Source organism: Corvus kubaryi, unplaced genomic scaffold (assembly GCF_017639235.1).
Source record: "Corvus kubaryi isolate FWS band 111438036 unplaced genomic scaffold, C.kubaryi_AGA036_p1.0 136, whole genome shotgun sequence".
Classification (NCBI taxonomy): Eukaryota; Metazoa; Chordata; class Aves; order Passeriformes; family Corvidae; genus Corvus; species Corvus kubaryi.
The window spans coordinates 3,124,036-3,138,669 of record NW_024580670.1 but is presented as its reverse complement, the minus strand read 5'-3'; positions in this window follow the sequence as shown (position 1 = coordinate 3,138,669).

Sequence of the window (14,634 nt, the reverse complement as noted above, 5' to 3'; positions counted from 1 at the left end):
CGTGTCATCAAATGACCGAATTCTTCGTGCCATTTATCTCTTACAATCTAGTAATTAAAAGGAACTGGAGGATTCCAGAATTTGAAAGGAAGAGCCATTAGCATGTTTAACTATAAGCAGCTGGATATTTTATGGACAAAAATGGGCAACTGTTGATTAGTTCTTGGGCCTTTGCAGACCATCTCAGCTGCTCTGGCAGTGCTGCTCCAGAGAGATGATTTATGACCCAGAGGAGAGCACTACCCTGCAGTGTCACCTTGAACCTGCTCATACGGATGGGCTCCTGCATTATCATCCATACCCCTTCTATTCAGCATCAACACGTGCCACGTTTTGTGGGGATACGAGAGCCTGGTGTCTGTTTCTGCAGAGAATGCATCAGATTTGTTTTGACAGAAATAAGAGTGATTAGCATGAATTTACCTTACCACAGGAACGGCGTTTGAAAGCAGTTGTATCAAAGCACCATCGTTTCTGTGGAGCAAGTTTGAGCTGCACTGTGAAAGATGCCTTTTAAAACGCTTTTATTTCTCTGAAAAGCAGCAGGAATTGCCAGACAGATAATTTTTCAAAAATGTTCCAGGATTTCTTATGGATATTAATTTCTGTTTAAGCCTCTCCAAACTTTGGCAGAAAGACAAGTTTCATTTTTCTCTAACAATTCCTTTAGTTCTGCAGATGTTGTAGCCAGATTGGCAATAAATTTTGCTGGAACAGTTAACTCAACTTAGGGAAAGGTGCTGTTATTTAATATTCCGTTTCTGTCTCACCTTTTGAACCTTAATTTATATGTGGCATCTTTTATAGTTACCATTCCATATAAGTCTGCAAAACTTATTAGATTATTATGTTCTCTGCCAGTGAGAATCTGATTGTTTTTCTAAATAAATATCTTCAGAAACATGAGCATTAAACATGGTGTAAAGGAAAAAAGTCCATTTTATGTCCCATTTCCAAATGGATACACGTGTTTTGATTACACCTCTCTAATTTCCATCAGTCTGTTTCTGTCTCCCCTTTATTGGCTTGATTAAAAGCTTACTGGAATGAGAGGGAAATCACTCATTGACTTAAGTGGCTTTGAAGCAGTTTTCAAACAGTTGCTGCACATTGGTTCCTTATTACACTTGAGAAAAGCTCTATTTTCCTCCATTCTCCATTTTGCCTTTCCTAAAGATCAGGAATTTATCTGTGCACTTTCATAACCCCAGACATCTGCACTAGTAACCGCCCGTGAAGTACAACAGTTCATCCTCTGTTCAGAAAAAGACCTTCTGACTGCCAAACATGTTTGATATTCCTGTGAAGTGGAATGTGGCCCTTACCCTGGGCAGCAACAGCACTCTGCAAGGTCACTTTTGGCTGTTTCGGGAGCACTGCAAAAAGGAATTGCCTTTTTTTCTCCTCCTCCCATTCAGCAGAAAACCTAATCAGAGGTTTTGTTCCTGGGTTCCCCTGACTGTCAAGGGTTTGTGCATGACTTCTCAAAGCAGTAAAGGAAACCAAACCTGCTCCCAGTTAGTCCAAGTTCCCCATACTGGGATGAATTCAGGAGGCCCACAGATCCCCACAGCTCTGCCCTGGCTGTAGTGTTCCTGCCTGGCCCTGCAGGAGCATTTCCTTGGCATTTACCCTTGGCTGGTGCCCAGCCGATGGAGTGATGGTATTTAAGCTGCCAGTTTTGGCAGCTGTCTTCTGTAATTCAGACAGGCTCTGAGTTTGGGGTTACAGGTATTTGACCAGCAGCAATTCGAGCTGACAGGAGATGGCTGTAATTGTACCATGACGCCCATGACAAGTAACATTTTCAAAGAGACAGCAGAACTTCACCTGCAAAACGTGCTCAGCTTCAGTGGCTGCGTCTGCTGCAGCACCTGGACTTGCCATGAGCTCAGAGAATTTTGTTTTGCTTCAGTACCTTGGGAAGGACAGAATCTATTCCAAACATCAAAAAGTACCATTCTTCCTGCAGGCAAAGCAATCCCTTTGCATCCCATCTTCTGGCTGAGGAAATCCCTGTGAGTTTTCCTGTCATGGGAAGGATGCAGAGTGACGATCATACTGGAGGTTACACACAACCAGGTGTTACAAACCCAGGCTGTCCCTGCCTGATGACCCTATGAGAGCTGTCCCTCCCTCACTCCTTGCATTCATGGGTGGGTACTTAAATTTATCCAGTTGAGGGGCTTCTTCTCCCCTTCCTTCCCCATATCAGACCTGGACTAGCTCTGTGATCCCCAGGTGCTCTGCAGATGACTCCTCCATGATACACCGGCCATTAGATTGCAGCTTTATCTATTCTGAACATCTCTTTTTTTCTGCAGCTCTGCTCCTTCCTGCCAGGCTGTTGGACATCCCAGGTGACTGTACAGCCCCAGGGCACAATGGTCAGTTGAAATTCAACCTAATTTTGCTTGAAGGTCAGGTGGATCTGATGCTCAGGATATTAAGATTGTGAGCAATCCTGGGAAGAATATGGTTAGGAGTGAAGTTGGAGGTTTATATTCAGCGATTGCTCTCAGAGTTACCAGCAAAAGCTCACTCAAGGGGTAGCAGCACAAACCAATAAGAGTAAACAAACAAACTCCAGCCCTTGGAAGTTAGGGGGAAAAAAAGAGCCTCAGTGCTGCTGCAGTCCCCAGCAAACCTGACTTCTGAGGCTCAAAAAATAGCAGCTTCTCACCTGAAGTACTCATTTATTCCTGCAGGGATTTGGGGAAGCTTCCATGCAGATTCTGCACTGGAGCCACTGTTCATCCTTGCAAATTTTGCAAAGTCCTTTTAGAAATGCCAAGAGACAAACAGGGCAAGGTTTCTTCCGTGGGCTGGTCGCTTTCTGTTGCACTGCAGTGAAATGGTTGGCACTCAGTGGAGCTAAATTAATAAACTTCTTTATGATGGCTCAAAGTTACGGCTGCTATATTGTGGAGCAGACAGATAATTGGAGTGGTCAGAGTTGTATCTGCAGTGCTGGGAAATTGATGTAATAATTCTGGACCAGAAATTGTCTAAATAGAGAAGAAAGCATGAGCATATGCATAATATATCTTCTAGAATTCTGCTGAGACCTCTAGTGAATTGGATTGGGAGTTAATAAACTGTTAAATAAAATTCCCATGACAAGAAAAGAAAAGTTCATTAACTAGGCCTATTGACAGCCTCCCTGATAAGGTAAACAACAGTCTATAATCATTAACAGCTCGCACAGAGATCTGCATGGGTTTGCTGATATGAGTCCTAATAGAGCCATTGAGAAGGAATTACAAACACGGGCAGAAAGGACATCGTTCTCAGGTGTCACTTTTTATGGTGTTGATTTGTATTTTGATTCCTTTCACAGTGAAGGTTGCTAAGAGTTATAGCTGTCTGAGGGTCAACAAATTTCACAAGGAGCTGGTCCCCTCCATCGGCCTGAAACAATCCCAGAACCTTGAGCTCTGAAATTCGTGACACCCACATGGAGAAGTATCACTTGCTGTGATTTATTCTGACAGGTACATTATTGGGTGCATGTTAACCAGGACAGATGGCTGTGCAGGAGGGGAGTACAAGGAGCTCCAAATCACACTTTTGGAAACTTTTCTTGGCGCAGTGTATCAGGAGCAGAGAACAGCACTGCCTTTCGTGGGGTGAGATACCTCCAGCCAACGTGAATCCATCACTGCTGGCTCTCCCAGCAGAGCATGCCCAACACCCGCTGCCAAACCTGCACCCCAGGCTCTTCCATCGGGCTCCTAAAGGCTTTAATAACACAAGTGTGAATCCACAGGGAGCAGAAATACCAAATATTAATGTGGTGTCACTGCAGCCTCTTCTCTTTCATTACTTTGCCCTCTGAGGCTGCTGTGTAATCTGGCAACAACACAATCCAGTGCTTTATGTTTCCTCTGTATGAAGCATCCCTTGATATCAAATTTGGTTTGCAGACTCGCACTCATGGAGCAATTCCTCTCAGCCAGAGAAGCAGCAGCAGAGTGTGAGGCTGTTGGCATGTCTCCAGTACCATTGTTAACAATTATGACATGACTGTCAAACCTGATTATCAGCTTTTAGGGATCTCTGGGAGATCTTGTAAGCACAGCTGCTTGGCTTTCCCCTCAAACACTGCTCTTGGAAGGCAAGAGAAGAGGGAACGGGCTTTGCCTTTAGGAGGAATCACTGGGTGCTTGCACGAGGCCATGGCAACCCGGCGTTTTTGGGGTCCTCTCTACCTCTGCTTATGTTGAGGTTTGATAAGTTCATCTCCAAGGGCTTGGTTGCTCTTCAGATCCCTCTGAGAGGTATTTTGGCAAGTGGCCAGAGCAGCAAGTCAAGGAAGGATGCTGGTCAAACTGAAACATCTAAGTTGGAAAGGAGGAGGTATGGAAAAGGGAGAGAGGGCTGGGAAAGGGCAGTGCAGTGTTATGGTGACCTGCATTCCATGTTTGCACCTGGTGCTTTCTGCTCTGTAAGCCAGGACCTCCCTTCTGCACTCACCAAATTAAATCCCCCATCATCCATGATTTCCATCACTTCTGGAACACTCTCACATTGCACCAACTGGTTCCTCTCAGATGAAAATAAACTGGAAAATGTCCCCACAGGAGCACACCCAATTCACACCTTCAGGAAATTCAGCCCAGGGGACAAGACCAGCCCTGTTCTGCAGTTTAAAGCCTCAGGAATTGTACAGCCAACAGCAGCTCCCCACACCAGTGGATCTGCCCTATTAACTGGTGGAGACAGGGCCTCACCAGTACCTGTGTGCTTGGCATGACACAGGACTGACCACTGTGGTGCAAGAATAACAAACCAGTGATCCTGGTGTTAAATGGTGAAGGAAAATCATCCATTATCTATTATTTTATCTATTGTAGTAATTCCTGTCACATTTTGCCCAAGGGAATTCTGACGGGGGGTTCCAAAGGCTGCAAGGAAAGAGCATCTCAGTTACCTGCTGGATGGGGAAGCAGATGTCTGCAGACATCCCTGGAAGATGGGGAATGATTATCCCATGCAGGTGTAAACTCTGCTTATTTGCTTTGCATCACCACCCCTAATCTGCCACGGGAGACAGAGGCTGGAGTTTTAAGCTAAGACGTTCAGCAGGCCTCTGTCTCACACCCTAATGGCACAAAGAATAACAGATATTACATTTCACATGCTATTTCTTTGAGTCTGTAACATCCTTCTCCTACTGGCCGTATCAAAACTCCCATTGTAATTGGCAAGTTTTCATTTCAGTGGGAATCTTGTGGGGGGGATGTTGAGGGGAGGGCATTGATTTCTCACAACCGATTCAATCTTTTTATATGCCTGACCGACCTAAATCACTACAAGTAGGAAACTATTTTCAAAATTTCTCAAGAGCCCTGAACGTATTGATTGAGTCTAACTTTGACTTCAGACATTAAATTCTTTCTTTTCCTTGAGAAAAAAAACCCCCTAACCTTCTATAAGGCCACTTGGTTTTAGCTGTCTCTCTGTTCTTGCTCCATTTATTTATGCTCCTCTCAATGGCATTCAGGTGAAACCTCTGACAGCTTGTTCAAAATTTCCTTATTATCGTTTTCCCATTTTCCAGTGAAAGTTAATTTTACTCGAATTTTCTCCCATTGTGTTGGTTCGATTACCAGCCCCAAAAAGTTGTTGTATTTTGTGCTAAATAGCAGCACATTGCCTGTGTAGTCATGTTTATAATTATTTCTCCTAAATTCCAATCCCCAATTATCCCCAATTAAACTGCAAGAACTTTGAAACTTAGAAGTTGGCTAATGGGGAAAAAACCCTTCACTGTTGGATAAATCTTTTTGCTAATACCCTCCCTTGCCTTTATAAATATACCCTGAGATTTAATGCAGTTAGCATGAAGATTAGTGATAACGTTTTACCTCATTTCTCCCAATCTATTACAGTGAGCAGCTCAATTAGAATTTTTAGAGGTGGTCCATCATGTTAAGGGCTTCCAGTTTGGATTTTAAGTCATGCAAGTGCTCAGCACACAGTAGCACATCTGGAGGCTGCAGTATTCCAAGCCTTATCAGCTCAGAACTGTGTATTTGGAAAACACAGAGCTTACCTGGAGTACGTGGAATAATTTGCAGTGGAGCAAAATGGCAGCAAAATATAGAGGAAAATTAATTCCTCCATTCAATTAGGCTGGAGAACCCGGTTTTGTTTTAATGCCTTTGTCACTCAGAAGGTTGAAAATTGTTCTCCAGGTCATTATCTCACAAGTTATTTGGGGAAAAAAGAGAATGCCTGTTGAAAAAAAGGAGCAAACATTGAAGAAAGCCTTCCATGTGGAATAGAGCCTGAAGTTGTCCACGGGAATTTTCTTTCTGTGCTCACTCTTTTTAGTGGAGTTAAGCCAAATCCCAATTATCAGTTTTACATGCAATTTAAAAAAAAAAAGCAGATGCATCAAAAAATAGAGAAGTTTGGATAGTCAAAGGCTTCTTTTCCCTGAGAAGCTGTGGCTGCCCCTGGATCCCTGGAAGTGTCCAAGGCCAGGCTGGACGGGGCTTGGAGCAGCCTGGGATGGTGGAAGTTGTCCCTGCCCATGGCAGGGGGTGGAATGAGATGATCTTTAGGGTCCCTTCCAACCCAAACCATTCCGGGATTCTGTGATTCTTGCTACGTGAAAAAGAGCAGAGCTGTACAAAACAGTTTGAAAATGTGAGGAGATAGCAAGCTATTTCAGCACATAGCACTGCTAATGTTTGTGCTCCTTACATGGTATAAGGCACAACGGTCCCATCGCTGGCAAGGGCTGACAGTGCCCACTGCCACAGGTGACATCTTAAGCAGAGCTCTTCCTCCTGGGCCTGCCTTTTATTCCCTGCATTCCCGTCACAGCCCTACCCCTCCTCCTGCCAACAGCTGCTTAAACCTCCACAGAGAAACCCCAGCTCCCACCTTGCCAGTGCTGCCACTTCAGCGCCAGGCACGCCTGTGACATCCCCGCGTGTCCCCGGCCAGGCGTTCAAAGCGTCCGTGGCATTTGTCTCCCCGTGACAGCTGCTCCACGCTCAGCTCGGGGATGTCACTGCTCTGCCTCGGCACCGCTGGCAGCTCACAATCAGAGCTCAGGATGCAATAAAGCTGTCGTGTGAATAATGCCACAGAGGGCCAGCTGAAATCCGGGGCAGCAATTACAGCTGGGCCAGCCAGGCCTTCTGCTCCGCGATCTGCAAAGGAGAATTCTCACCGTGTTCTGCTCCAGCTTTGAAAGGCCTTGAGCACACTCGAAAGAATTAGAGCTGTCAGAGATGTGACAGCAACTTTTAAAGGACAGGTGTTTTAAAAAACTCTGTGGGACTCAGACACTGAGCAGAAGTTCCTGAAGAGGAAGAAGAAGCAGAGCAATGATTTTGCTTTTTTCCTTTCCCCTGCATAACCACATTTGATTTTTTATTTTATTTTTGAGTGAACATCATTTGAGCAATGAGATTTCTTTGCTGCCTATGTTTTGGTTTCAGGTTCCTTTTTGTTGAGGTTCGTGTGTTTAGTTTGTTTGTTTATTTGTTTTAAATAGGGTTATTAGGCTGGGAGGTTTCATCAGGAAGGAGGCAAACCACAGGAACTGCAGGATTGTTGTTGCCCAGGGACTGTTGTCCAGGCTGGAGCTGGACATTTCACAAGGGCATGAAGTGATAGGACAAGGGAAAATGGCCTTAAGATGAAGGATGGTGAGTTTGGACTAGGTATCAGGAAGAAATTTTTCCCTGTGAGGGTGGGCAGGCCCTGGCACAGGGTGCCCAGAGCAGCTGGGGCTGCCCCTGGATCCCTGGCAGTGTCCAAGGCCAGGTTGGACAGGGCTTGGAGCAGCCTGGGATAGTGAAAGGTGTCCCTGCCCATGGCAGGGGGTGGGACAAGACGATCTTTTAGGTCTTCTCCAACCCAAACCATTCTGTGACTCAGAAGACACAAGGTTTATTCTCTGCAGCAATTGCTGGCCAATTTCTTTAACTCATAAATCCGTTTCTATCCATTGTAAGAAGAAAGATCCTAAAAGAGGATGCTAGTGGTGAGCACCCCTTGAACTTGTATCTGTAGCTCCAGACAATAAAGCACCTTTTGCCACTCAGGCAGTTCTTCCCAGCACTGAATCACACTGGGAGGCTGCACATTGCATCCCTTTGGCCTCACATAATGAGGAGCTGCAGAGGCCAGAGCGTATTTTATGGTGCTGGATGCATCTAAAACACTTCCACCTCCTCCGTACAGAAGCAGACTTTGGAGAACATTCCTCCACTCTGCAAATCTGTGCATCCAGCTATAATTCAGGTGTAATCCCAAGGGCTTGCAGGTGCCTTTACATGCAAATAAAAATAAAAGAGCACACACCACAGTTTCCAGTGCTTGTATTGTGGTCAGGCTTTAAACACACACAGAGATCTTTGCAAAAACCCGGTCCCAGTGGGACACAGTCCTTGGGAGCACTGATAACAGTGACACAACAGCACTGAACGGAGCTGCAGTCTCAAACCGCTCTGGCAGCTTTGATGCAGCAACATAAAGCCTGTAAGAAACTGCACTTCATAAAAACAGGCACTTCCACACACCCAAACTGTAATTCCCATGAAAGTTAATCTTTTCTATTACTCTTATTCCATTTGTAAATGGAATGCTGCTTTGAATTATGGCCTGGTACAGCACTCCTTTTATGCTTCAGTAGTCACTGCTTTGGTATTTCAGGTATTTATAGTAGAATCTTGTCTACTCTCATTCATCAAATACCTGCACACCGGTCCTGCCCAAGGAGAGTTCAGAACCACAGCAAACTTGCTGTGGGGATATTGCAAGTCAGCGTTTCTGTTGCCTCTCTGCAGTACATTAATTACAAAACAAATAATCAACAGGTGTTTGAGCCAGCAGCATTTCTTATGTGCTTAAATCATAGCATCAGAGAATCACTCAGGTTGGAAAAGACCTTTAAGGTCATCAAGTCCGACCATCAACCAGCACCACCATTAAGCCATGTCCTCAAGTGCCAAATGCAAGTTCTCTTTGTGCTGTAAGCTGAACCCTGACACAGCCATAAAGTCCGCTACACAAAATTGAATTTTGCCTTACATATATGATAACATTGATACTATTTTTACGAGCTGTCATCTGCATGAAAATACACCTTCCTTTTCATGCAGAGAGCTCTTTATTCCATGGGTGCTGTGGAGAATCTTGAAAAGACTCCTGTGAGCTGTCAGCCACTGGTAGCAAATCGATGTAATCTGCATTACAATACTTGCATCGTGACTTTGAAGAGGGACTGGACTTCCCTAGGTGGCTGTGCATCCAGAATCACTTCAAAGATCCCATTTCTGACATTCAGGGATGTCTCTGGCTTTGTTCCAATTCATTGCCTTGCAAACTGAATTCAGAGGAAGCAGCGAGGCAGCAACAACCCCTCAGTTCCACGGAATGTGCAGCAGCTCAGACCCTGTCTTTGGGCTGGGCTTTGGGCTGGGCTTACAGTCCAGGTGTTTTGGCTTTATGGGGAGGCACACAGGGTTACGACAGCACCACTTACTGAATCACGTGTGTGCTTAAAGGCTTGCTGACCCCATAGGAAAAACTCTGCAGGAGTGCCTAGGGAAGAATCCAATTTATCCCCCTTTTTTGGAGGCTGGTGAGGAACTGTTCTGTAGCAACAGAAGGTAATGCTGTCACATCTTACAGATATTGATATCCTCCTCAAACCCCGGAAAAAGCTATAAATGTACTTTCGTGCACATTCTATAGTTCACACCATCTGAACACCCACAAAATAACGTCTGCATTGTTCCACGGCAAGTAAATCACAGAAATCACAGAATGTCCTGGATGGGAGGTGACCCGTAAGGTCATCAAAGTCCAGGCTCAGCAGAGGGCACCCCAAGAACCACACCACGTGCCCAAGGGCATTTCCCAGGCACTAAAGCTATAAGAAAAAGCACTTTCTCCTCTGAGTTCCAGCAAGCTGACCAAATCATCATCGTCATCATCACAACCATCGTCATCATCATCATCTGCCATCATCATCATCATCCCTGCCCTTTAACCAAGCTGTAAAACCCCAGAGCTCTCACACCTCTCCCCAAAATGCTCCAGCACACCCAAAAGTCCCCCAAACCCCAACCCCTCCCCAGCTCTTCTCCCATGATTTGCTTTGCTGAGATGCTGCTCACACATCTCCCTCTCATCCAATCTCTGTAACGCAGACTGGAGATCCTAGCAAGTCATTTTTCCACTTTCTGCTGCTGGAAGATGTTCCTGAGGGGGATTCCTGCTTTGAAGCAGGCAGGGTTGAGTGCCACATGAACAAAAGCAATGAGACAGCAACAATCAGAAAGAATCAAACATGTACAAACCATTCTTCCCTGGAAAACACTTTTTTCTAGGAAACCTCCTTTTTAGAGCTTCAGGTTTCTCCTGGCAACGCTCTATTGATTCTGTATGAACAGATCTTTTTCTTCAAACACTTATTATCTTAATATCTCAGCAGCTTTTCGAGTTGACACGTGGAAAGCAGAGCCATTAGCCAAATTCTACGTTGGAAATTTCGAAGTGCAGAGAGAGAAACGTGGCGTCAGCCACACTCTTGAAAGTGTTGATACTTCTGCTGGCAGTTTATATAAAAGATTTCACCTGAATTAATGTGGTAAGGAAGTATTTGAGTGGAATAAAACATGGTAAGGGGAGCTGTCCCTGCAAAACAAAAAAAAACCTTCAGATCCCTGTGGTAAACTAATCCTGGCCTTTCTAGCACAGACCAGCTATAGCTTTCATGAAGACAATGGGATAGAATAATTTTTTATGAACCCTTTACATGTATTAAAGTGGATTTACTGAGGCTGAAAACCCTCTATTGTCTCTTGGTGGGCAAGTCAAATGTATTAAAATGGTAATTCTTTCCCATATTTTTAATCCTCTCAACATGTTTCCCTCACACATAGAGTATGAACCAAAGATAGCAGGATTTAGCAGAACGTTTGCAAATTTTATTTTGGCAGATTGTGGAACGCAGGTTCAAGGTAATGGAATAAATTACAGATCCCTGAAGGAAAGGGAACACTGTCACTTTGAAACTCAGCTGTAATAATTGGGCATCCCAATTATGTATAATCCTGTATGAATTAGTAACTACAATGGTTCCACTGAATAGGTCACAAGCACTGCAAAGAAGCAGAGTTCTGCTTGGCACTAATTTATCACTGCTTTTAATGAACCCACTGTGAATAAATCTGGTCCATTATTTATGGAGTTACCTACCTGCCCATACATTTCTTTTAATCACAATTTTCAAATTACTCTGTCCTCTCATCTTTCTCTCTCTCTCTTATGTGGCAACCTTTTCCATAAGGCAAAATGATTCATTCATATTTCTTTATATTTAGAAATCCTCACTTTATGGGGTCTTTCTCTTCAAAACAACAAACCAGCACATTTTGTGCAGCACAGGGAAATTTTGATATGGATGAAGGACAATGCCTGCTCCTAAAGCCCTATAAATTTTTTATTAGTCAATGAAAGAATACAGAGTAGCAAACTTTAAGTCAACATAAAGTCTTTGGGAAGCCCCTTCCTCTCAAATAATTGTTATTTTCTTTGGTTTGAATCTATGTGAACCTGCCTGAAATGATACCACACACAAAAGGTGATCTCAGAACGAGATGAGCCAACACGAGGCTGACTGGATTAACACCTAAATTTTGCCTCTTGAAGAGCAAATCTATTTGCATATTTACTCATTGCAATGTTCAGCCTTGTTGTAGGGGTATTTTTTCCTGATTTTAATGGTGTAGAACCTCCTGCCTTCACTAGGAAAGCATTGTGCACACTCCTAGTAGGAAGGGCAAGACATTAAATATTTCTCATTGGATTATCAAACTAAGGCTAAATTAGATAAGGATGTCCTTGCCAACGGCAGAATAGCAAAATTTAGCAACTTTTGCTAAATATATGAATCCTAGGTGGTGGCCCAGGGCACTTCCAGGGCTCAGGCTACTGCTGCAAGCCCAGATTCTCTGTCTCCCGTGGTAGATGCTGCAAAGTGCTGCCCTGAAGTGCTTTTTGTGACTTGGCACAGCGATGCTGCCACTAACAAAAGGAAATGCTCATTAAGAGCCTTTCCTCCAACCCCTTCTCATGTGGTGGCCCTCCCCTGCCTTCTGCACCTCCGTGGATTCAACTGGTGCTCCTGAATTCACGAGGAACAAAATGCCCGAAGCTGTTCTGTTCATGTTTTATTCATGTTCCCAACCTCTCGTTTTATTTACCTGCTGTACTGCCTGCCAGAAGTAGTTCTTGTCAGACAGCAGATAATTTATTTTGTGGACATCTGCTGCCAATGTTTTGTGAATAATTAGAGAAGTCTGTAGGGTCCATTCAGTGGGATTGAGCTCTGACAACATCAAGGGGTTTCTGAGCCTCTGCTCCTCCTCTTCATAAAATAAAGGGTTTTTTTAATTTTTTTTTTATAAAAAGAAAGTTTCCTCAGTAATTAATGCGTTTTGTGGGGCAAAAGAGCTTCTGTTAGGACCTGTTGGGCTGTGACATATTTCATTGCCTCCACTCTGATGGTGAAAGAGAGAGTAACTTAAAGAACAGCTTCTTAAAAAAGGAGAGGGGAGGACAAGAGCTCCTGTGTGAAGATGATGCCACACTTTAATTTTAAAAATGCAAAGTTTTAAGCAAGGGATGAGCACATGCTTTTCTTATCAGATTCATCATTTAGCCACCAAAATGAGCCCATTGAAGTGAAGTTTTTCACAGTGCATTTGTTCTTGCCTATCAGTGCAGCTGTTCATGCTCATTAGGTTATGGCTGGCCAGAAAAATCTGGTGAAATTTAGATATTTGAACCATTTTTGCTCCCTTCCAAATCTATCTGGGAAACCCATCCCTGCTGGTGGCCTTTTTCCATTTCAAGGGTCTTCGCTTCATGGAGGAGCTCGGAATGACTGGATTTTAATCTACTTAGAAGCATCCAGTCCCCGAAAAGTTTTCAGACACAGCATATTGAAAACATATGGTTTTAGCATCTTGTTGACGCTTTAATTTTTAATAATCTTACAACATTCAGAAATAACCAACATTACTTATTAACTAAGTCATTCCTCTTTCTCTGGCAGGCTAAATATCACAGATTGTCCTCTTTATTTATATTTCTCCAGAGAAATACCGTCATGACAAAGTGGTAACAGCATTTAGGCCTCACAGAATCCCATCCAACGCGTCAGTGACACCAAATACCTTCATCTGTTTGTTCCTGAGCTGACTCCCAGCAGCGCCCATCAGCCACGGGGCTGGTTCTGAGGGATTTTTTGGTAAATGACATCCCTCTTGCCAGCTCAGCAAATCAGAGTTTGGGGTTTGGAGCTGCACTGAGTTCCCAGGAAGAGGGGCTGGGGTTTGGGGTGTTGGATCCCACAGGAACACCCTCAGCACTGTGGGAATGCACGCAGTCATCACCAGCCATTAGCTGGGCCTGTGGAGGGAATTATGAGATGATTGTCTCCTACACCAGCCTTTTGATTCGCCTTTGGAGGGTTTTGTTCCCAGCAAAAGGCACAAAATGAGCTCTTGGATGGTTGGCAACAGCATTAACACACTTGTATCTTCCTGCACGGCCTGTTCCTTCAGTAATCTGACTTTTATTTTCCTTCATCAGGAGATTCTTGGCTTGTCTGCATTTAAATGAATTATTCTGCAGCCATTAATTGAATCTCTTTTTTTTTGTTTTTAATGGACCTCTACTGAACAAAACAAAAGCTCAGGGATAATTTCACAGATTGCACAATTTTATGTTCTTCCAGAAGAAAAACCAAACCAAAAAAGTAAACCAAAAGAGAAGGTTGAGATCTTTTTTTTGTCCAGGTCTAGAACAATCTAGAGAACAAACTGCCCCATCAGGGACAGCACTTCCAGACATTACAGGAAACCTTCAGATAAATTCCTAATTCCATAGAAGCATTGTCTATATCCCATAGAACAGATGGTGTATATTGTACATATCCCAAAGAACATTGTATGGATCAGGGTGATCCAAGAGTTAAAGCAATACAAATAAATGCCATCTCAATTACTCGAACAGAGATAATTAACCCTAATTCCCCACACTGTTTGCCCTTGTTTACCACATGGCCCCAGGTGTGATGCTTATTTTGAACTCTGCTGATGATGGCACAAGTTGAGAACTTCCTTCAAAAGTAAAAAGGTTTCTAAATGTATTACCAGCAGCTTTGAGCTGCTTTCTATTCCTTCCTCCCTTCCTGCTTTTGAATTCTCTGTTTTTTTAAATGGTTTTTAATCTTAATACGTGGGGTTTTTTCACATATATTTACTTGCTTATTTTTGTAAATGCTTTAATAGTGAGAAACAAATACGTCAAATACATGTCTGGAAGGGAGAGTGACGTCTGAATGTCACTGGGTATCTTGCTTTTGGAGATATTGCAGATCTTCAGTGTTTACAGCATTAATATTTAAGAACCAAGATTTATCGCAAGGTAAATAGATATCATAGGGAAGAGAGCACTGAAAATGTCATAGCTGTGGTTATTTATATGTGGGATCCTCTTTCTGGACTGCGTTTCTACATTTCTTAGCTGAGTGAATGAGGTTCATGGGTTTCTCTCCTTGGTTTACACCTAAAAAAATCCCCCAAAGCAGCT